Source organism: Ictalurus punctatus, chromosome 18 (genome assembly GCF_001660625.3).
Source record: "Ictalurus punctatus breed USDA103 chromosome 18, Coco_2.0, whole genome shotgun sequence".
NCBI classification, from domain to species: Eukaryota; Metazoa; Chordata; class Actinopteri; order Siluriformes; family Ictaluridae; genus Ictalurus; species Ictalurus punctatus.
The window spans coordinates 11,837,339-11,862,250 of record NC_030433.2 but is presented as its reverse complement, the minus strand read 5'-3'; the positions used below and the strand labels follow the sequence as shown (position 1 = coordinate 11,862,250).

Genomic DNA, 24,912 nt, shown 5'->3' with positions numbered 1-24,912 from the left:
GAGGAGCTTGCAAGTACCACAGATTTTCAGCAGATTTGGCCCAGTCGCGTCATACGCCTCATGTGCGTCGAACATGAGTTCAGCTAAAAGGTCCTATTTACAAACAAACATCAAAACAATTTCATGAAATTGCAATTTCACCAATTCAAGTAGATGTCTGCAAAAAAAGCACAAAAAACTCAGAAAAAACAGCAAAATCAAGCATTTTTGCCAGCAACAATAAGATAAAAGCTCCACGAACTCCTGTATGGACTGTCTAGAAGCAGGAGAAGGAGAAGGAATGGGGTTGCCAGGGTTGCATTGTTTTTTGTTTGTTTGTTTTTGGGGGGGCTTTTTACACCAAGATAGGCACCACCAAGATTTTATAGCATAAGCATAAGTATTATATTGAATTAATTTCTACAAACAAAGGCAAACTGTAAGTGCAGACAGTGTGTCTAGAATGGGTGCCAATACTGGGGGCCACCCAGTATTTGTAGTTGATATGTGGCCCTAACAACATCACCGCCGCAACCAAGCTACCCATTGAATGGCCGATATGACGGGCCGTTTATTCAGTCACCTGAAGAGACAAATCTGTGGCAAATCTGTTCATTCCCCATGATGGCCGAATAATCCGACTTTGCGAGGTCGGTGTATGGTTTCCCCCAAAGCGCGATATTTCATCATGTATTTCTGGAGAAAGGGGGAGTTTTCTGCGGTGTGAGGCAGATTTATTTTCACTGGGGAGAAGGTGCTCCTCCAGCCTGCTACAAGCCACTCCCTCTTCGCCAGGTCTAAACTGGACTAAACTCTAAATAGTCTAAGCTTTTCTATGTCCCTAGTGATGTACAAGCTGCTCTTTATATGACTGAGAGCTGCTCTCCTTTTTGGATCACTGGCTCCCCCTCTGGCTCCTCAAAGTCAGAGAGGGTGGGTTGACTCTCCATACCGGAAGGAGGAGTTGCGACGCAAGCTCCAAAACCCTGAAGCGGAGAGTCGGCGAGATCCATACGGGATCCCCAGGACCTGAGCAGGCTGGCTGCCTCAGCAACGGCCAGCCCAGAGCCCGAGGCTCCGAAACCCAACTCCCTTTGACTGAGAATAGAACGATCCGAGAGCGGAGGTGCCTAATTGTGAAGCGTTCACAATGCACGCAGTCTGCCCCCCTTAAGAACTGCTGCCTCCTGCTCTACTAAATGAAGACATTTTGAGTTGAGATTGTGAAAGAATCCAATGCGAGGGTGCACGGCTCCACTGTGATCATCTTTTGCTGAAAAGAACACAGAGTGAAAATCCTCGCTTGATTCTATTTAATGTACACAATCTCATTTAATCCATAGTGCTCATAATTTAATCATGAACACTTTGTTTTAAAGCCTGTCTTTATTATAGCACTTCTACTTTACAGCACACGCTATATAAACATATTTAGAATAATACATGAGCATGTATAAAAAGCTTTTTCCAGAAACGTTATATGTAATATAAAGTAAATCGACTTAACTGTTTACTTCAGAAAGCATATACACTACATGGCCAAAAGTTTGTGGACACGTGATTATTACCAAAACTGTTGCCATAATGTAGGAAGCACACAATTGTATAGAATGTCTTTGTATCCTGAGGCATTACAAGTTCTCTTCACTAGAACTAAGAGGCCCAATCCTGTTCCAGCATGACAGTGCTTCTGTGCACAAAGCGAGCTCCATGAAGACATGGTTTGCCAAGGATGGAGTGGAAGAATTCGACTGTCCTGCACAGAGCCTTGACATCAACCCCACTGAACACCTTTGGGATGAACTGGAGCTGCCTGACCTCACTAATGCTCTTGAGGATGAATGAACACAAATCCCCACAGCCACACTCCAAAATCTAGTGGAAGGCCTTCCCAGAAGTGTGGAGGTTATTATAACAGCAAAGACAGAATAAATCTGGTAGGGGATATTCAAAAAGCATGGTTTGATGGTCAGGTGTTCTCATACATTTGGCCATATATGACATTACAAAAAAAGACTTATATTATGTTTGTACTGCCTCTTAAATGACACACAAGGGATCCCCAGCAAGTTAGATTTTGTCTTGTTCATGTTGCCATAGTTCAGTTCTGTATCATTTCCTGAGATAAAGACTTCGGAGATGTTTAGTGCTTGGGATAACCGACGGAGTAGCACTCCTACAATAAAAACTCCAACAAATTGGTATATTGTAATTGGGCTAAGAACATTTTATCGCTTTGCTGTTTAAGTTGCAGCACCTGGTAAAGGACAAAAACATTTAATATTCTGGAGCAAATTGATGTTTATATAAAACATAAAAGTTAATCATCAGTATACTAGCATGAACTTGCTTATTGTATGTTTTCATTGTTGTCAAGCTTTCAGTAGAGTTTCCATGTTTTTTATGGTGGTGTGTTTTCTTTATTTGAGCTTTGCCTAATTCCCTGGGTATCAATTATGCACTATGTTTAGCCCTTCCTAAACATGTATTGATCCCTGTGATGGCTTGGCTCAAATAAACAGCGAGATTGGAAGAAGACCAGGCGATATTTATCAAAACTGTCCATTTTCAGCCTGTGCCCACTGTAGCCTTAGATTCCTGTTCTTGGTTGACAGGAGTGCTGTTGTATCCCATACACTTGAGGTACAACATTGTACTTTCTGAGCAACCAGGGTTCAATTTTCAGCTCAGGTGAAGTTTAATTTTATTCATTGAAAATATATGATCAAATCATGTTTGATGTACGGAAACAAATTATGTTAATGATAATGATAATGAGTCTTTATTGATCACATATACAATATCTCACAAAAGTGCCTAATTCCCTCATCCCTTACATTTTTGTAAATATTTGATTATATCTTTTGATGAGACAACACTGAAGAAATGACACTTTGCTACAATGTAAAATAGTGAGTGTACAGCTTGTATAACAGTGTAAAGTTGCTGTCCCCTCAAAATAACTCAACACCCCTAAGTGAAAATGTCCAAATTGGGCATAATTAGCCATTTTCCCTCCCTGGTGTCTTATGACTTAGCGTTACAAGGTCTCAGGTGTGAATGGGGAGCACGTGTGTTAAATTTGGTGTCATCGCTCTCACACTCCCTCATACTGGTCACTGGAAGTTCAACCTGGCACCTCATGGCAAAGAACTCTCTGAGGATCTGAAAAAAAGAATTGTTGCTCTACATAAAGATGGCCTAGGCTATAAGAAGATTGCCAAGACCCTGACACTGAGCTGCAGCACGGTGGCCAAGACCATACAGCGGTTTAACAGGACAGGTTCCACTCAGAACAGGCCTCGCCATGGTTGACCAAAGAAGTTGAGTGCACGTGCTCAGCGTCATATCCAGAGGTTGTCTTTGGGAAATAGACGTATGAGTGCTGCCAGCATTGCTGCAGAGGTTGAAGGGGTGGGGGTCAGCCTGTCAGTGTTCAGACCATACGCCGCACACTGCATCAAATTGGTCTGCATGGCTGTCGTCCCAGAAGGAAGCCTCTTCTAAAGATGATGCACAAGAAAGGCCGCAAACAGTTTGCTGAAGACAAGCAGACTAAGGGCATGGATTACTGGAACCATGTCCTGTGGTCTGATGAGAGCAAGATAAACTTATCTGGTTCAGATGGTGTCAAGCGTGTGTGGCGGCAACCAGGTGAGGAGTACAAAGACAAGTGTGTCTTGCCTACAGTCAAGCATGGTGGTGGGAGTGTCATGGTCTGGGGCTGCTGGAACTGGGGAGCTACAGTTCATTGAGGGAACCATGAATGCCAACATGTACTGTGACATACTGAAGCAGAGCATGATCAGTATGCAGTATTCCAGCATGATAACGACCCCAAACACACCTCCAAGACGACCACTGCCTTGCTATAGAAGCTGAGGGTGAAGGTAATGGACTGGCCAAGCATGTCTCCAGACCTAAACTCTATTGAGCATCTGTGGGGCATCCTCAAACGGAAGGTGGAGGATCACAAGGTCTCTAACATCCACCAGCTCTGTGATGATGTCATGGAGGAGTGGAAGAGGACTCCAGTGGCAACCTGTGAAGCTCTGGTGAACTCCATGCCCAAGAGGGTTAAGGCAGTGCTGGAAAATAATGGTGGCCACACAAAATATTGACACTTTGGGCCCAATTTGGACATTTTCACTTAGGGGTGTATTCACTTTTGTTGCCAGCGGTTTAGACATTAATGGCTGTGTGTTGAGTTATTTTGAGGGGACAGCAAATTTATACTGTTACATAAGCTGTACACTCACTACTTTACATTGTAGCAAAGTGTCATTTCTTCAGTGATGTCACATGAAAAGATATAATCAAATATTTACAAAAATGTGAGGGGTGTACTCACTTTTGTGAGATACTGTACATATGCACAGTGATATTGTTTTCTTCCCATACCCCAGCATGTCAGGAAGCTGGGGTCAGAGTACAGGGTCAGCCATGATACGACACCCCTGGAGCAGAGAGGGTTAAGGGCCTTGCTCAAGTGCCCAACAGTGACAGTTGCAGTGGCTTGAACCCCCAACCTTATGATCAGTAACCCAGAGCTTTAAACACCAAGCCACCACTGCCCCAATGTAATGTAATTGCATCTTGTAATGTAAATCAATTCACATGAGACCAATGTACGAATTTGAATTAAGTAAATTCAATGAGCTTTTTTTTTCAGTGTGTGGACTTCTGTGTTCACTTTAAACCAATTTCTTTCAATAGTGAAAGTTAAATCTAAGAAAAGAACAAAACCTTCCATTGGCTAGAAAGGAGAAAATGGAATTCATTCAATGTTACTTTGAGGAACTTTCTACAGCGAAAAAAAAAGCTCATTAAATGAACACTCTCAACTGAGCTATAGTATTTAAATTAACATGGTTTAGCCACGTTAATTTCAATACTATGGTTTTTGTACCTGTACTGCGTGACTCGATCAGGCTGGACAACGTTTAATATGCTCTGCTGCTTGTTGCAAAACGGTTCTGAGAGAGGTTCACAGATCCGTGGGCCGAGCACAAGCAGATCATGGACTTCGGTACAAGAAACAGCACCGTTTGGTTGGTAAAAGAATATATGCTGTACTGTATGCAGTATATGTTCTAGTCTTTCCTATGCCTGCAGCATATGCGTGATACCGTGTGATACCGCATGAAATCGCAGGATCCCTTTTCCTAACAACTTTTAAGTGTTTAATGATTTTTAAAAATCCACTGGCTAGCCTGTGATCCTGCTTGAATTATGATGAAAGAAGCACGTGTGATTAAGCTAACAAATTTATATGACAGAAAGATATCGGTCCTGCCTGATGTTGATAAAATGCCAGTGGTGATGTTTTACAATGCGAGTACATAGTCATGTCACCTGGAAATTGAGTCATCAGTGTGTTCACCATGTGTAGTGAGCCAGGGTTAATTCCTTAACAGGGTCCTGAACTCATGTACACGATATACTGAGTCACGATCTAGGGCGCTAGGGAGCTGATTGAGACGCACCCATTGTTTGGGATTGAGCCAGAGAGAAAAAAGCATAGCATAGATACAGGAAATAAAGTAAAAGTACATTTTTTGTCATTTCTGTTTTACGTGACTAATGGTACCCCTCATTAAACCTCCTACCACAAGTACAATTTGATAGTTAGTAGTGGTGCGCGAGTGTTGCCATGGTTGTACGTACATGCCATGCTTTGGCCATTAAGAACACACTTATGTGACTCACTCAAAAGACTGACATTTACTGCTGCGAGTCAAAGGCTTCAAAGGGTCTTTGATAGAGCACTGATGTGTTTCATTGTTGCGCTCCAGGCACAGCCGTGTACTGAGAGGCACGAGCAGAACGGAGTTCATCCGCTGGTTTATACAGTGGGGTAAAAAGGCTTCCGTTGTGCATTCTTTTGTAATTTTATGTGGAATATTTTAGAATATCTTGAGCACATTGAAACATAGAATTAACATGAATCTGGCATGGACTCAACAAATTTGTGTAAAAACCAACAATCCTGATGATCAAATCAGTTGGAGCTTCATTCAAACACATGCTTCAGTGAAGGATAAGACTAAAAAAAAAAAAATCTGACCTTTTGTACAACATGTTGAAATAGCTTACATTTAAGTAGTGACCTGGAAATTGTGCAGGATTTGTGAACACATCTTAAATATTCAAGATATTGAATAATATGGTCTTTTTCTCTCTCTGGGTAATGAGTGTTAGTTTAAAGGTGCGTTCACACATGCAGCGATTTTATCACTGCAGATCACCTGTCGCTGTACTATGAAGTCGTTAATACTACTGGTTGCCTTAGTAACATTTATCAGTGGGTGGCGCAACTAGGGCTGCATTCACACCATGTTGGAATTACCGTAATTACTAGATGACAACCGGACGTTTTACTTTAGCCATCCTTGGACTCAGACTTAAATGAATCCGTATGAGAAAATTACCCACTTACATTAAACTGTATTGTATGTCTTTCATTTATTTTCAGATTAATCTTGCATTATTAAGACATTAATAATAGTCAATTAAACAAATTATTCCACAGAAATATTACGAGATACATTTTGCTGCTAAGCCGCTGCCAGTTTGAGTGTTTTCGCGTGACGTTGCAGCAGTCAGGTGATACAAGTCAGAGCTCTCAGGAGAGTCCTAGTTTACAAGTTCCACAAGGACGTGAACGCTTTTTACGAGTCAGAATCTCGTAATTATTACATGGCGTGAGCGCAGCTTAGCATTCCACTTTTGACAATAAACCAGTTTTCTTGCTGCTAAAATGAAACATTCTAGAGGGAGAGCGTTTGTATATAAAATTCACCAGTGTATATATACATCACATCCTACAAGATGAAGGAGAAGCAGTGTGTGCGCTTTGCCATTGCAGCCATCTATATGTGGCGAAAGTGCAAACAATGGACTGTCTGGATCCACGAAACAATTCGGACTCGCACGGATCATGTGCGCTCTACTGTCTTCACTCCCCTTGGTAGTCTCTGCAAGAAGTTGCTCCAAATTTGCATGAAGTTAAACTTTTCTCAACTTTGTCATGTCGCCGGAAGTCACCAGCTCTGACTGAAAATGAATGGTCTCCGGTCTTTTTGACGCTGCGAGTCCACTGCTATATGTGTGAAAGTACCTTTAGTGATGATACTGACTAAATATTTTGGCACCTGTCTAGCTTTCTGAGATTGAGATTGAGGCAAAATAAGTCAAATAAATCTGTGATTTAGTATATGTTCTACTAAAATCCTCTCAGCACGAGACAGACAAGAAGGACGAAGAAATGCCCTTTATTTGCGAGTGTGTATGTGAGTGTGTGTTGTTTCTGCTGGTTTTAAGAATGACGCCGAGACACAGAAGGGAAGGATGTGTCTAGTTCAAAGTATGTGTAGTTAATTAAAAGTGGAACAATGGCTCATTTCCAACAGTGAAATGGACGGTAAATGTCACCGAGCACCGAGCCAACCAGAAAGAGCGTCACGCAGTTACAGGAGCAGAAGCAAAAAATACTTTTCACCGTTCTGCTCGAGCGCCCCTCAAGTTTACAAGTTTACCGGCACTTCATTGTTATTGTTTTTCTATTAGTTGTATTTAGCTTTGGTATTTAGCCTACCGTAAAAAAAGAGGCTGCATTCCTGCCATGCAGTTAAGTACACACTCATGATGTAAAGTTATGCACTTGTGTGAAGTGAGGTTCAGCCTGAACGTTTCCATAACAACAAGAATCGCGAGAGTCCAGTCTGTGTTCCAGCATTCAGCTTTTTAATCATGTTGCTTGTGTTGTTAAAGAGTTTTACATTATTTCCATCTCAGGAACATGTCATTCCAGTTTGATTATTAAACTAACAGTGAAAAGAAGCGTTTGTGAGCACAAAAAAAAAAAAACTTGCTCAGCATTTCATATTTGTTTGAGGTTCAGCAGCTAGGATGCTCTTCTTGTTGAGAATAACATAAAATGCATGCATTAGCCGTTGGTCTAAGAGATATATAATATCTTATCTTCTAATGTTATGGTAAATGGTCTGCACTTACATAGCGCTTTTGTAACCTTAGCGGTTCCAAAGCGCTTTACACTGTGTCTCATTCACCCATACCAATTACCATTGGTATGTGGCCATTACCGTTATTACCATTGGCACTTGCCATTGGGAGCAGCTTGGGGTTCAGTCTTGCTCAAGGACACTTCGGCATGTGGAGTCATGTGGGCCGGGAATCAAACCGTCAACCCTATGATTAGTGGGCAACCCGCTCTACCACCTGAGCCACAGCCGCCCAACAGTTATCACTATTAAAGGCTATTGTTGGAAATAACACAACAAATAACAAATTGTACCGTGTTTACTTGCTGAATTTCTGGCCAATATTAAATGCTGAACGCTTAAATGCTTAAATGCTCAAGGTCCTGTACCTGCCTCAGAATGTTAGACTGACGCCCATCACATCACCAAACCACCTTACAATTATTTTAAATAGATTCAAATCTGTAACACGAGTTGTGTTTTCACACAGGAGTATTTTATTGCACATCGTGACACAACCACACGAGCTCAGGAAGCAACGGCGCTGATTCTAACATATGCAATGTTTACACAGTTGTGTACTTCGTTCAATCAGATGAAACTTTCATTTCAATCAGGTTCTGCTATTCCGACTGAGGTGTATACATGAACAAGCTCTCAGTCGTTATTAACGGATTATTAAGCTGCATGGAAACATAGCCACTGATGTACGTGTGTGTGTGTGTGTGTGTGTGTGTGTGTGCCCATGCGGTGGTGTGTGAAGCATGGTGTGGGAGCTACAGCATACCTGTGGGAGTGTGTAAAGACAGCGAGGCTCAGAGGAAGAAAGATGACAGCTCATCCGCCCACAGGGTAGTTCAAAATTAATGGCGCCCCGTCGTCCTGGGGACTATCAAAAAAAGCCGCGGACTATGCAATGCTTTTGCTTGGGGCGATCACGAGACAATAAAAAAAAATACAATATCTCTCTCCCTATGGATTGGCCTTTCAAAACTGTAGATTGCAGTGGAGCTTTTTTCCTTTACAGACAAAATTTGCATGGTGACGACTGTTAGTGAACGTAGCTAATGTCGTGGTAAATAAAAAAGAAATTAAATAAATCGCTCTATTATATACTGTTTATATCTTTCTCCTCCAAGGACATACTCTAGTGTTTTTATGGTGAATTTCTTTCTTTTTTTTATCGCTGCCAACTTGGATGTTATCACTGTTATCACTGCTACCTCTTTATCCTTCTTGATATATCTTTCATACACATTCTCTCTATTCTCTTTCTTTTATTCCCCATTTTTCTCAGTTTTGCCCTGTTTGTGTCTCCTTCCGTTTAATCTTGCTCATTCTTTATCTCCAGCTCTCCTTTCCTGTCCTTCTCTCTCTCCCTTGCGCTCTCAAATTCTCTCCCAATAAAGTTCAGAGAACAAAGTCACAGCAGTGTTTTTTGGACCATGCTGTGTTTTTCTTCTCTCTTCTGTAAGTATTTCAGCTCGGTTGAATTAATTTCTTTATCACCATCTTAGAAGCATGTCGGAGAAATAATATGGAAGTGAAATACGCTTAGATCTTTAGTTTAGCAGAGCAGTGTTACTACCTCAGAGTTCCTAACCTTGCTTATAAAATCTGATTATTATATCGTTCCACTTTTTACTAGTATCAGTAGAAGCTGGTCATGGCAGTAGGTCTAGACTCGGCACTGCGTGAACAAAACAGCGCAGAGCTCACACTGGCGTTTCCTTTCACATTTCCTTCATTGCTCTCCACCACATACATTTTTCATCCTGAACATCTTCCTCTTGTCATTCTGCTGGCATTTGAGAACGAAGCCTCAGCAGCGGTGTCCTCTGTAGCTGATGGCACTGGATGCAGGTTGCTAGGAGACAGGATGTTGCGGTGCTGATGCGAGGGAGAAGCAGGGTTTGGGACAAGGGGTGGTCGGGGGGTGGGGGTGGTGCGAGAGTGGGAGGAGGAGGAGGGTTGCTTTTCTCTGGTAGCATGAAGGCCATACTGATTAATCGTAGCTAATTGGTGAATAAGATGAATGAGGATGAAAGGGGAGAGATAAATGATCTGTATCTGCAGGGCTAAAGTGTATCACCACCCACTCACTCCTTCCATGCACCGATAGAGATTACTGGGCTGCTAGATTGGAAAGGAAAGTTGGCTAGAGTGAGAAATCAGAAGCTCGACAATATCAATTGATTGTACTGAGAGTGTCTGGTAGGAATGTTGGTAGTACAACAAATAATTAAACGTACCGAAAAAAACAAAGAAATGGGTTTTTGGATGAGGGGTGCGTAGAATTAAAAACTTACATGGACAAATTCTTCATTCATTGGTCAGAAATATGGTGCTGGAAAAATTAAAACCTCTGGGAAGTGCATGTAGAAATCACACAAACCAACAAGAGCTGAACAAAATACTATATAATTATATAAAAATTCATCTTAGTTCTGGTGAAGGGAAATTTTAATGCTACAGCATACAAAGACATTCTATACAAGCATTTTGTACTTCTAATTTTGGGGCAACAGTTTGGAGAAGAACCTTATGCGGATGTGTAGTTATAGTGTAGTTTAAATTATTTTGTGTATTGTATCCAATCTCTAGAACACCGTATTTCTGCAGCACTTCAATTTAGCAGCTCGTATAAAAATAAAAATAAAAATTCACTCAAAAAACACTGCTTATTTGGTTCACTTCCTGCAGACGGGGTCAGTGTAGGTTCAACTAGCTTTCTCACTGTGATCAAACTGGAACTGGACCAAGAACACCTTGCTCAGATGGTCTTGGACCGGCTGTGTTGGTCTGCACCCAAGTGGGAGTTGCCTAAAGAACCTCACCAAGAGGAAAACACACCAGGGTTCCATTCAAACAGATTACATGCTGCATATGTGAAAGCACCCTCATATTTATATGGACTTATTTAGCAAAAAATATGCTGTCTTTAGAGCCCATCCTGAGGGTTAGGGATCTTGCTCAAGGACACTACTAAATCTGAAACATAACTGCTAAGCTGTGACTGCAAATGTGCTGTGATTAGAAAATGCTTACATCAGGTGTTTAAACCCATCATACACTGATAAGAGGTGAGAGTGTGTCATCCTGAAGGCTGTAAATGTGGCAATGACGTATGACACAGCTGGCAAACACACAATGAACATATGCCCAAACTTCTGGAAACATCACAGATAATTTGCGGCACTGTGAAATAGCGGTTGAATTTAGCCTTTTTGCCTTTGGAAGCACTGGATTTTACTGGATTTGTAGGAAGCTTCCAAAATGTAATGAAATAAATATCGCTCCATCTATTTTCTGTACTTCTTATCCTACACAGGGTCGCAGAGGAGCCTGAAGCCTATCCAAGGAAACTCAGGGCACAAAGTTGGGGACACCGTGGACACCTTGCCCCCATAATGAAATATATATATATATATATAATTTACAGAAAATGTGAACCATTTGAGCCATACAATATTTACTAACTATTTACTAGCTATAGCTGTTTTTCTGTGACTGCACTTGTGGGCGGAGCTAACTTAACAGTTCATTTACCCTGCATTCACACATTGTCATTGCTTGTGGGCGTGCACTGTACAGCATTTTTTTTGTTTGTTTTTTTTTTTTACTAGCCACTACATATGGTGACCAGAAACACCAACCATCTCTGCTACTTCCTTCCAAGCTCTGTACACATTTAATGAGACTTATATATATATATATATATATATATATATATATATATATATATATATATATATATATATATATATATATATATATAAAAAACAGGATTAGAAGAGATCACATTTTTCCCTTTTTTGCGGCTCAAACAATAAGAGGAAGCTATGGGAGGGGAACTGAAGGAACCTCGGACAATGTGTTATCGGGTTATTATTACTGTCACGTAATTCACGTAATGGTGGTTAGGACGGGTACAAATGCAGATAAGAGCTTTATTATATACGAGAGACGGGCAGACAAATCGTGAAACATAAACGTGGTCATAAACAAGCAAAGGTCAGGCGATAGGCAAACGGGCATAACTGAGGCAAAACAGAATCGAAGAACGTGGACTAGAACAAGGTCAAAGCTATGACAAATGAAAAGAGGAGCAAAGGCTTGGTATTCGGAAATCTCACGTAATACTTCATGCCAAACAATGAGACACGAGGGGTTTAAATACTAAACATAATCAGGGGTTAAACAAAACAGATGAGAACCATGATGACACATACGGGAAACAACCAATGACAATACGGGCCGGAGACAAGACAGAAATCACAACAAAAAACGTGTCAGAAGTAAACAAAGTCAGTGTCACTGACAAACTCGGATGTTTCAGAGCGCGCCATGTGCTCCAGCGCTAGCGCGAGGGGAAATCGTGACAATTACAAGGAATCGGTCTTGCCAGTTGTTTGGACCTCTGCCTAATTTACACTGAATAGAATAGAATCTCAAATCAAATGTCGCTTGTCATGCTGTCACTTTGTCACCTTCCACTTGTACGTAGAGAACGAACCTTCACCTGTCACTTTGCTTTCTAATGTGAGTGTAGAGGTACTATGAACATGAACACAAATAAACACACTGGTTCCAGAGTTCCAGTATTCCAGTAGTCCAGGAACATATGTGCTTTATTATCTGAGTTTGGAAACAGTGCAGTGCTGAAAAAGCCATGGGAATTTTCATGAATTTTCATTCAGTGTATGCTACTGTCATCTCTAAATTGTCCATAGTGTGTGAATGGGTGTGCGAGTGTGTGTGTGTGATTGTGCCCTGCGGGTGTCCCCGTCTTGTTCCCCGAGTTCACTGGAATAGGCTACAGGCTCTCCCGCAACCCTGTGTAGGATAAGCAGTACAGAAAATGGACGGACGGACAGATGGATGCAAGCCATTTGGAAACTGTGTGTGCGTTTCTGATCTCTTCACAGAAGTTACCTAAGAACTCATGATAAAAAACTACAAACATCACAGCTACCGAGGCCGGTCTTCAGAGGCCAGAGAATGAATGCTGTCCAAGCGCCTCTCTGTGGTTTGAGGCTCCGAATCATTTTTATTTCTTCCAGTAAATTAATAATAAAGGGACTTGGTAGACGATGTTCCCAAAATGCTTTCACTGGTCACTGCACATAAATGAATAAAAATGAATACATGTCTGAAAGCTCTCTCTCTCTACACTGTCTCTCTAGACTTCAGAGTTTTAGCCTGAATGTGCTGGAAATGACACTAGGCTTTCACTGGCGTTGAATATAGGGTTTGTAGAAGGTGCTTGAAGTGCTCGAATTTGGCTTGTTGAAATTTAAGTACTGGAAAACCTTTAAAATAGCCATTTTTATCTAGTGGTGCTTAAAAAGTGCTCGAATAATAAAAAGTCAATAAATACGAAATTGCTGTGAATAGTCAGTGTAGTCATAAAGTCATTAACAGCAACAGGAGGGTATAAATAGACAAACTAATCAACGGAACTGAGAACAGGTGCACACTTTAGGAAACAGACCAATGAAGGAAACGGGGTGGAGACAGGAAAGCAAAACAAAAGACACATGCAGCACTGATGGGAAATGTGTTGTGCACTGAAGGGGATTCATGACACTAGTTGTTAGCTTTTTTAAGGAGTTTTTCTTATACATTCCTTTTCATTATGCACTTATCCTGGTCAGGGTCGAGGTGGATCCGGAGCCTTTTTCCGGGAACACTGTGCTTGAGATAGGAAAATCGCATGTTGTTACTTGTTGTTTAAAGAAAAAAAAATACGAGAAGATTGTTGTAAACAGGAATGCATTGTAATTGGTATATTAGGTGTAATAACGATGCAATAATATACCATGGCTAACCATGATACCGGGACACCGTAACAAGCGAAATCGTAACACAACCAAACACTGATGTAAAAAAAAAAGTTTTAAATATTTGAGTTTCAATATCAAAGTCAAAGTGATGTTAATTGTACTTGTATTTATTATACATGGCACTTTCTATAGTAGCCATTAAAAATCCAGAATATCTCCCAAGACATTAATACCAAGTCTGCTATTCATTTAGGCAAAATCACAAAACTCATCTTTCATCTAAAGACACGTACTACTAGACTTGTTTGTTTTTATTTATTTTGAAATATGTTGTGCAGTGGTGGAAAGCATTACTAGATATGGTCCTTTGTGTTTTATTATAAAGTAATTAATGGTATGTCATGTTTATATTTACATGCTGTTGCTTTATAAAGCTGTGTAACTCTCTCACTGTGTCTCATCAGTCAGTCACGCAGTGAGTCAGATGCCCTTTAGTCCTGTGCCAGTGTGCTGTGTGTGTGCTGCTCTGACCCAACGTTAAATGCATTTCCGCCTTCATATGGACACATGCATTGCTTCATTCGACAGTCTTCGACTAGAACACTTTCTGACCTCCATTTCAGGCTGCTGCTTTATCACACACTCTCTGTGCCATTACGCGCAGCCCACACACTTTCTGTTACACATACACACTCACACACATCCACATCGAGATGCTGGAGATTCTCTGTCTCTGTGAGATAAATCACACGCCAGCCAATCTCTAACCCACAGCCGTGTGCCATCTGCCTGCCTCGCTGCTGACACACTCCGGCCCCCTTCGCCTCCAGCAGATAAAAATGACACTTCACTCCAAATATACTCCTTTTTTTCCTCGCTTCCTTCTTCTTCCTGCCATCATTCCCTGTGAGTTCTGGGAGTGTGTGTGAGACGGAGAGCTGGCCAGAGAGATAGGTGGATATCGGTGTGTGTGTGATCTGACTAGGGCCACTGTGGAGTGGACTGGAGTGATAATACGAAGCAAGAGGCTTAAGTCATTGGAGTCGTGCAGATTTGACTAAAGATGAAGTGTCAAACACTGTGGCTCCAGAGGCAGGTGGATACAACTACTGTCATGTGTAGTGTAGTGTGTGAGTGTGAGGTACTTTCTGAAACTCAATTAAACTTGCATGCTTGAGGCAACATCCTAAGGTGTGTAAAGCTTCAGATAGATAAAACAGTTTGGATAAAACATTTTGGACATCATATCCTAGATGTTGTGCACAGGTCAGATACTTTGGTTTCTCAGAGCATGTTCTTCCCCACAACTCAACCTCATGCTCCTTTTGCCCTACATTTATGCATACTTAAATTAGAAATCCACCCTAAACGACTTGCATGGTAATCTTTATTATTAATGAAATTCTGATTCATTTTTTGTTTTGTTTTTTTCAGTTGAAACTTCTTTTCATAGACATGCTGGTCTATTTTCACTCTGGTTGACGGTTTCCTATATTACCCACAATGCCATTCGACTATTGCTCATAGTGGTGCCAGTGGGATTTAACCCTCGCTTCATTTCTAATTAAAGAGAGCGATGCAGCGGTGCTTTAGTCCTTTAGTCTGTCCAACTCTCTCACCTCCTCAATCTGCTCAAACAGATCAGCTTCCAAAGCTTCATCTTTCATGCTAGTACCACCAACACCATCGTGTTCATTGTCTCATAGATAACTAGCTACCTAGCCAAGCCGAGTCGTAGCTGTGTCATATAACTGCAATGCATTTTGAAACGTTTGCCTCAACCGCTACACACTTCTACATTAAATTGCTCTTTAATGTGGGAAGATAACAATGCTGAAAATGGTGAGTGAGTAAAGAAAGAAATAGTTTTTTGGGGCTAACAGCAAGTTTGAGTTTTTAGGAATTGTCTTCCTATGATGTCAGAGCAGCACACAACCGCTAACTTCTCGCAGGAATAATGAAGCTACGACACCAAGCAAGAAATGGCATTCAGAATGGCTAAGCACATCATAAATATTTCAGTATAGATATATTTGATGTGTTTCAGGGTCGAGGTTTACATGATGTTTTCCTTTTTCCTTTGTTGTTGTGGTGTATGTGGTGTGAGTTTCCCTACTATAACTTTTCCAAAGAAACCTGTGGGTTTAATCGTCCGGTGGTTAACTTGACACCTCAGCAGATCAAGGACATACAGCAGATCATGATTATTTAGGGTTTATCTAATGACTGTTTATTCATATTATTGTTATTGTGTGTGTGACTGATGGTAGCACCCATTTTGGAAAGAGAAATGGTGAATACCTACATGACGTTTGGAGTACAGTTAGCTAACAATGCCAAAAACAACATGCTGAAAACACTCCAGGCTTACGCTATGCTCATGTGGAAATATTACTGGAACAGTTTCTCCTTTTGGTCAGAACCATTCAGCCCTACAGGGGCTACACACACTTGGCAAAAGTTTGTTTACCAGTTTCCGTCGCTGTAGTTCTGGCCAGTGAATGTCAGCTCTATGAGGACGTTTTCAGTCCCTCAAACTACTTTTTTTTTTTTCATTTTGGTTTGCTTAATGATATGCAACATGAAAAGAAACGAATCCGAATAGAAAACGAAACAAAAGTGTCAGTTTCACTCTGACGTGGACTCTGACTAATAGGTGTGAAAGCAGTTGGAGCAGGCGCAGGAGGCAGGGTTGGAGAGCCTGATGCAATCAGATTGAACGAGTCCTCAAGGGATCCTTGTTGCTGTATCACACTGTAGCCTCTGATTTGTATTCACGGCTGTGGAAGCAAGCCAACCTGTAAACCTCAATCAAACACATATCAGAGACACACATGAGGAGATGAGCAAGACTGCAAACAACATTCACACCATAAAGTAGTTGTGTGTGTTTGTTTGAAACAGAAAAAAGAAAGACAGTGATGTTGCAATCTCAAATATTCGTCTGTTTGTCCAGTCTGAATCAGTAAAATTGCCACTTTTGGTTTGGTTCACTTCAGTTTCACTGGAAACGTGTTTTTATTCAAGATTGGGAAATGCCAAGCCACAAAAGGTGGTTTTGTTCAGAAATGTGATTCTTCAAAAGCATCTGGAACTTGATCAGCAGAGACATATTGAGCTGTCTGAGATAATTGCGCACTGATTAGAAGGTCTATATATATCGAGGCTTGAAACCATGATCAGTAAGTCGATTGTTGGATAATGAGCATAGTAAAGAGACTTGGAGGTATTTTAATGCAGTAAAATGTTCATACAAATTCATTTAACGTGTCACCTAGATACCAAATCTTATTCTTGCTATTTTGAGTACTGGAATTCATAAAATTGTGCCAAAGTATGGTTTAATCTAAGCTCCTTCTGATTGTTTTAATTTAAGAAACTCAAGTTTAAGTAAGTGTAGGACAGTCTTCATTATGGATAGACCAATGTGAAACATATAATGTAATTAGATTGCAATGTAAAGTCTTTTTACATCAACGCATTGGAGAGTGATGGCTGTATGACATTGCCATCTCAAACACTTTAATTAAAAATCTCTACATAGCAAAGAGTACAGTATACACCGATTAGCCATAACATTAAATCCACTTGCCTAATATTGTATAAAACAGCTCTGACCTGTCGAATCATAGATTCCACAAGACCTCTGAAGGTGCTCTGTGGTATCTGGCACCAAGACGTTAGCAGCAGATCCTTTAAGTCCTCCATGGATCACACTTGTTTGTCCAGTACATCCAACAGGTGCACGATCAGATTGAGTTCTGGTGTATCTGTGTATTCTGGCACCTTTCCCTGATAGCCAGCATTAACCATTTTAGCAGTTTGTGCTACAGTAACTCTTCTGTGGAATTGGACCAGACAGGCTAGCCTTCACTCTGCAGGTGCATCAGTGATCCTTGGGCGCCTGTCACCCTGTCTCCGGTTCACCGATTGTCCTACTGCACATCAGGAACACCTCACAAGACCTGCCGTTTTTGGAGATGCTCTGACCCAGTCATCTAGCCATCACAATTTGGCCACTCAGATCCTTACACTTGCCCATTTTTCCTGCTTCCAACACATCAACTTTGAGAACTGACTGTTCACCTGTGAGTGGTTTTAATACTATGGTTGCTTGGTGTATGTCAAGATTCCACTTGCTTAAACTGTGCTGTAACTTGTGTTCAAATTATTATTGATTAAATTTTCTTTTAAAACTCATAATATTAAAAACGTGGGGGAAAAAAGAGCATGAAAACTACATTTTGGGCAAACAACTGTATTGTATCTTGTGGCAACATCGAACTTAATTATGCACACATATTACTGCATGTTGCACACAAAAACACATCTTGTTAACACAACTTGTTAACAGGTTTGAGCTGCATCGTATGAATATTGGGACCCAGGCACCTAAGACCACTTGTTTTTATACAAACTGGGTGTAAGTGTGGTTGCTTCATACTTGCTCGCAGGTGGGTAAATGATTCAAAGTTAATGTTACACATACGAAGGCACCCTTAGAGCATGGGTGTTTACCTCTTAGCTGTGTGTATCTCTTATTATGTTCTCTTTTTCGTAGACTCGTATGCACGCTCACACACATATTCTTTCTAAAGGGTGTGTGTACTTGGTGACAGTAGAGGAGGTGTAAGAGGCTCCTGTAAGGTCAGCCAGATATTGCTCTGAAGTGGAGCTGAGTTGCGTCAGCGCGGTTCAGGGTGTGTGTATGTGCGCGTATGTGTGTGTGATCCTCAGGGACATCCTCCAATCCCTGTTTTCCTTAGAACAGCATACGCTTCCTTCCCTAAGGGAAAGATGGAGATGACAAGCCAGAGGTGTTACATATATCAGTATTGGTGTTTTAACTGCTATTATTATTAGTATTATTTGCATTATCATTATCAAGAGTTGAGGTTTCAGAGCTGCACTAACATACACATGGATATATTGAAGACTCTCTGTCTTTCTGTTTCCGTCTTTCTTGCCCAGTCCTCCTCCCCAGGAGACATCTTCTCTCTGTGTTCTTTCCTGACTCTGGGCTGTTTCTTCATTCCTGCTCTTTGTAGTCGCACTTCAAAGCTCTGTTAGGTTGGGCCTGCTGAAGGGTTGACAGTATATACACAGCAAAAAAGGACCTGTGAATAATTTAGTAGGTATTGATAATCGATTGCTGTGCTTAACAGCATCTGTGGTGGTGACTGTGGCTGCAGGGCGAGGTGCAAAGATGGGATAAACCTCAGGAGCAGGCGGGACGACTGACTCCTCTTTGTGGCATAGCTTTCATACTCTGGATTATAAAACCTTGTTTTTGCCTTACTCATCTTATACAGTTTACTGTACAAATTTTTTCAAATTTTATCCTTTCTTTCCATTCCATTTGGTTGAACAATTAGAATTAGTCTGCTGAATTGCGCTGACTGGTTCCACCACAGGTGCAAGTTTACATTTGAGAGAATGAGTGGCATTTGCCAGCCATTATAAGCTACATCACATGCCTAGTGATACATTAGTTCCCTGCTTGAATTAATACAAGAAAAGAAAACTGTGATTACAGTCTAGGCTACACTAGATGTCCCTTTTCAGTCGATGTTTTCTTTCGAGTTTGGCTGCATTTGGACACGTGTCTTGATAATGTCCTTCGAAAAACCTCTAGCTCTGTAATTCCAAGGTCTTTTATTAAGGGTAAGGGAAAGAATCAAATTTGCACTTCAAAAAGAGTAGATAGAACTCTCAGATGTGTGGGCTACTAGAACACTGGCAGTCACGAGGCAGTTGGAGGGAAAGTGTGAGGCATTCATTAACAATCCAAATGAGCAGAGAAATCTATGGTCAAAAACAGACAGCAATGCAGGGCAATCAGAATCAAAATGAAGGTCACAGGCAAAATGTAACAAACCAGGTGCTCAGAAATACCCACTGCAATGGCAAAAACTTGCAAACATCGACAGCAAATGAACTGGTATAAATACACAGAAGTAAGTGAGGCTTAACAGGAAACAGTGCAGTAGGCAGGCGAGTGAGGAGGAGATAATAAGTATGCAAACTGGATTCGATTGTGGATTTGTGGTGGGTTTGGATGTGCCGAAGCATTATAGTTATTCGGCTCCAGTGGTCACCAAACCTTGATTGAACACATCTTGTACAAGTCCACGTAATTAGTTGGATCAGGAGCTGAATTATGCAGGAAGTTCGAGCTCCAGGAGCAAAAAAAGACTCCAAAAAATGACGTAGACCACCGAGGCTGTGACTCTGTCTGGAACTAGAGTGTCTCTGCGTCCCCAGACCCCAGTAATCCAACCATTACTTAATTATAATATGCCTGTTTGCTATGTAACGATTTCTTCATAAGCACATAGTTCCATAGTTCCAGGAGGATTAAGAGAACGACTTGACTGAATACTGAGATGTCTGCTGTAAATATTGCTGGATGAGAGAATTAGGCCCTGTTTGCACTAGTGCGTTTTCATTTTAAAATGAAACCGATACTCGTCCACACTGGCGTTTCCGCTGTGTTTCAGAAACGATTTCCGTCCACACTACACAACCGAAAACGCATGTCTCATGACCATTCGTGTACACTGGGCATGCGCATACAAGTGTAAACAGGAAGTTGGTTGCTAGTCCAAACCGGCGTTCCATGTAGGGCTTACGCCGCTCGAAAATGAGATTTGTTGCCGATTGCTCTAATCATAGCTTGCCTTTTGCGCATATACAGAATTTAACTGCACAATGGATGCTAAGAATGACAACAAAGCCATCAAAGCTTGCGGTTCAGTCTCCGTGTTGTGTATACGATCAAGGTAGCGTAATGGTCATGTGGTAGGGGCTTGATGAATCAGAGAAGGGTACTCAATGATCCAGAAGACCCAATCAGGGAGTGAATGTGGGCAGCCACGCCTTCGTTTTCAGTGAACCGCGAGCTCTGAGTTTTCAAACTAAAACGGGGTCTTTGGTGTTTCCGAAAGTCTCCGTTTTCGAGCGTCGAAAACGCAGGAGTAGTGTAGACGACAGGCGTAGCAAAAATTTGTTTTAAAACGAAGACGCACTAGTGTAAACAGGGCCTTAAAACCTGTCCTTGTTGTATGTCATAGTGAAAGTAAACCAATACACAGGAAATGTCAAAATAGTTGTTTATACAGTACATTCCTGACGCTTCTGTGTGGGAATCCTGACTGTAGACTTTGGGATTATGAGTGGAGTAAATCATTGTGTACAGTATGTTCATTGTGTACAGTATGATGCTGCTTACGTGACAGATTCAGAAGTGATTTAGGCCCGGCATATTGTACACAGATAGCTGGATGGGAATAATGCTCTGCACGTGTAGCTATGTGATCATCCGAGTTGTGAATTTAACTAAGGCGAACATCGGAATATAAACAAAAAAACAATTGCGAATAAAGTTTCCATGGAAACACCGTTTCCATTTTTCCATCGCATGTGTTCAAGAGAACAAAACAGTCACTTCCAGGTATCTCGCTCGCCACCATTTTTAGTATTCTGATCCAATCACATGATTTGTTGAGGCAATTTTTGATGCGCATTGAGGAATTATTCAGTAAATGTGTTTCCATCGTAGTTTAAGCTCATGCCTTCTTATCGTATGAAAAAATGATCCGCCTCAATTGAGCGCATACGTTTTTTTAAATTGCATTTTGTAGATTTTATTTGCGTCTGGTGGTCCATCCAGCTTTTTTTGATGCGAGATCCCAAAATATGTATAAGAATACATGGATAGAAACATAGCTAATGTTACCAATATTTATTATTTACCAATATTTATATTTATATAAATATTTATATATTTATTATGAGTACTGTTGGTGGAAGTTCGTGTTAATGAACGTGGTCTTTTGTTTATCCCGCAATCATCATATGTGACTGCTCATTCATGCCCACATGAAAGTAAAAACCTTAATTTTGCACAACCTTTTTGTTGACTCCCACATGATCCCAGTCTCGATGCACACCTCTCGTCTCAACCAGATGCCCTGTGAACCATGGGGCAAGCTTTCTAACCAAAAACAACAACAAAACAAACCTGTTTGTTTTCATTTAGAACAGATCTGATATTAATCGGAATAATATTCCTTTTTGATTACATCCCTAGAATGTATAAGTGTGTGTGCGTGTGTACACATGCATATGTGCATGTCTTTGGCAGCTTGTGAACCAGCATCTCTTTGCCTTAAGATATGAACTAACCTCCTCAACACACACATACTGCTTCAGTGTACAAACGGCTCCCCACTATCTGACTCATCCTCTTAGTCACTTACTGGCACGACATGTCTGTCTTCTGCTTGGTGCTCAAAAGCGACTCGTCATTGCGCGTAACCGCACACTGACCCGAGAAATATGCTCGTCCGAGAAATCAGCAGCCCAGCCCGTAACCGCTTACAACAGACCTCATTACACGTTTGTGCTAATCCGAAAATCTTTGTCTCTCTGTGCCGTGAAGCACACCTGTCAATCATGTCTCCTTTTAAACCTTAATTTGCACACTTAAATGCCAATTTATATTTCACGCTTTAAGTGGTGGCATGTTACAAGCCTTTTTCACACCGTTTGAACAGAAACAGATGCGAATGTGTTGTCATCATCTAATACAAATGCACTGTAAAACACACGGTTAAGAAAAGCAGTGAACAAGGATGGTGTAACTTTAGTGCTCACTGTTCTGCCTGTGAAGGCAAATCCTGAGCCAAAGCTTATGGAGTCAAAAATGTCACAAAGATTGTGAGCTTGTAAAATGATATTCACACATCATACTGAAACGTGTAGATATATGTAAAAAAGCATAAATGATTTTGAAGGTGCAAATGTTGAAATGCATTCAAGCTTACAATTGTGTTGTTGTTGTTTTTTTGTATATGGAGAACATAATAGCATCTGTAAATGGAATGTGATTGTGTAAATCAATCTTTGCACAAATTGACACTTTTGGTGTGTGTGAAAGTGTAGGAAAAGTTCTGAGTTTTGCTCCACCACTCGTCTCCTCCAACGTTTGCTTCTCTGAAATCTTTTCTTGCCGCTGGGAAGTTTTGAGCCTACTTTCCAGATCGAAATGATTGACCAAAGCTTTTCAATCAGGAGAGAAGGTTAAAAAGCTGGCGGCACTGCATTTCCTGGTCAGCACGATCACACACACATTAGCAGATACATCTGTCAAAATTCACTATTGGAGTACCAGCATTCTCCACTGGCGCTCGTTGTTTCTATATGGTCGAATGAGCACCTCGGTCCTCTGCTCATTCCCATCACTCTACATGTGCGCTAAGTAAATGGACTAACAGGGGAATTCTCCAGGAATTACTCTCTCTCTCTGTCTGTCTCTGTGTCTGTGTGTCTCTCTCTCTCACTCACTTTCCTAGCAGGTAATATTATACATCTCTTTCACAAAGTGAATTATACAAAGAGATTACATAAAGTGTTATGTGCCATCTCATTAATTTCTCATTTAACACGTTTCCTCTTCATAATTCATGATTATTGCGAAGGGCTTAAACTGAGTTTGTCGAAGATATTCCTGCAGATCTGATTAGTCCGGCTAAGGGCAATGAAGTTTAGCATGAGCAAAGAGAGCTAGCATATACTCCAGCTCAAGTGTAGATTTGTTTCTAATAGTTGTTCTTATTGTTAAAAGGTTAAATGATATGTGTGTATGAGTGTGTAGAGGCACAACTGTGGGGCTCCCAATAGACACAAGACAAGTACATGCACCATGTATGATCTTTATAGACAGGGATGATGGGTATGACACAGGAGGTTTAGAAAGTATCTAGAATGCTTATACAAGTACACACACACTAGGGTTTTTACTGTTTCACGTTTAGTTACAGTGTATGATTGGATGGTTAGCTTGCCAGCTTACTCTGGTAGTTCTCTTCCGTTTTGTGTACAACTGCAACTCTGGACTCATCCTAAATCACACTGCAGCAACCGCTGTTTTTCGGCATAGGGGTGTTGCTGCACTGAAAACCCTTTGTGTAAAAACCCTTATGTGAGCTACTGCTTTAAACATGTTAAGGGCTTTTTTCAAAAACATTGAGAGGTAAACTTGAGCTGAAATAGGGAGGTTTCATGACCCTTTAAGCGACGTGAATGTTTGACACGATGATGCACTTGAAACGAAACAATAGATCCCTATGGAGCGATACACACTGGGGGTGACCATTCGCGACAAGACAAAGCGTCACTTTTTTTTTTTCGTCCAGCGAATCGATTTTTTTTTTCTGCCGCTCTGCAACGAATCGGGCCGTCCAATTAGATTTGAGCTTTAGATCACGTGCCCGGACATGCTGCTGATGCACAAAAGGGAGAGATATGTGGCGCTGTAGCACAGAACGCTGTATTGAAATCCAATGTAAACACCAAAGAAGAGTATTCCAGAAGAGAGAAATGAATGAGTTCTTGTTATCATTTGCCATCCACAAGTTTCCATCCACTTTTTGCACATTTCTGTTATCCGCACAGTGAAAGTGCGTAAAAAAAAGTTTGCGATATTTGCTGTCTCTCGCCTATTTCCATCCAATTGGCGTTTTACAGATAAAATGGTGCACGCATCAGTTACTTATGTGTTAAAAAGTGCCGTTTTCTCACGTCACTTGGCTCAGCGCGCATGCTCTCTCTCTCTCTCAATCACCCACACTCACACACACACACACAAACACACACACATACACACACACACATACACACACACGCACACAGTAGGTCATACTAAGAAATCATGCTAGCTAACATTTGAGAAATTAGCAATAAAGCTGTAGTTGGTTAGCCTTAGCTATCGTTTTCGCACGGTCTTTGGGGAAAGAAGCACTAATTTGCCCACTGTATCTAAAATCAGATGGATTTCCTCTTGATTCAAGTCTTTCTTGTACTTTCATACTTTATATAAATGCAAGAATACTTTGAGTAAATTGAGTTGAAACTGTTCTTCAACTTTTACCAGGGTATTTATTTAGATGATAAATTGCACTTTTACTTGAGTGAAGAATTTCAGTACTTTTACCACCTCTGTTCTAATGTTAGATGTTAAAGTGAGATAAAGAGAAAATGCTATTATTAAACTGTACAGTGAGCTGTTCCAGGAATATTTCTCTCTGTCAGTAAAGTAATGAGTTGCTGGAAATGTCAGTGTTCAAATACTTTGTCTTTTA

At 41.0% G+C, this 24,912-nt stretch overlaps 1 protein-coding gene across 2 annotated transcripts in view; it reads left to right on the top strand.

Annotated features, from left to right (window-relative positions):
- Nucleotides 1–24,912, top strand: part of tenm2b (teneurin transmembrane protein 2b) — a 345,071-nt gene that overhangs the window by 266,867 nt on the left and 53,292 nt on the right. The window lies entirely within an intron of this gene.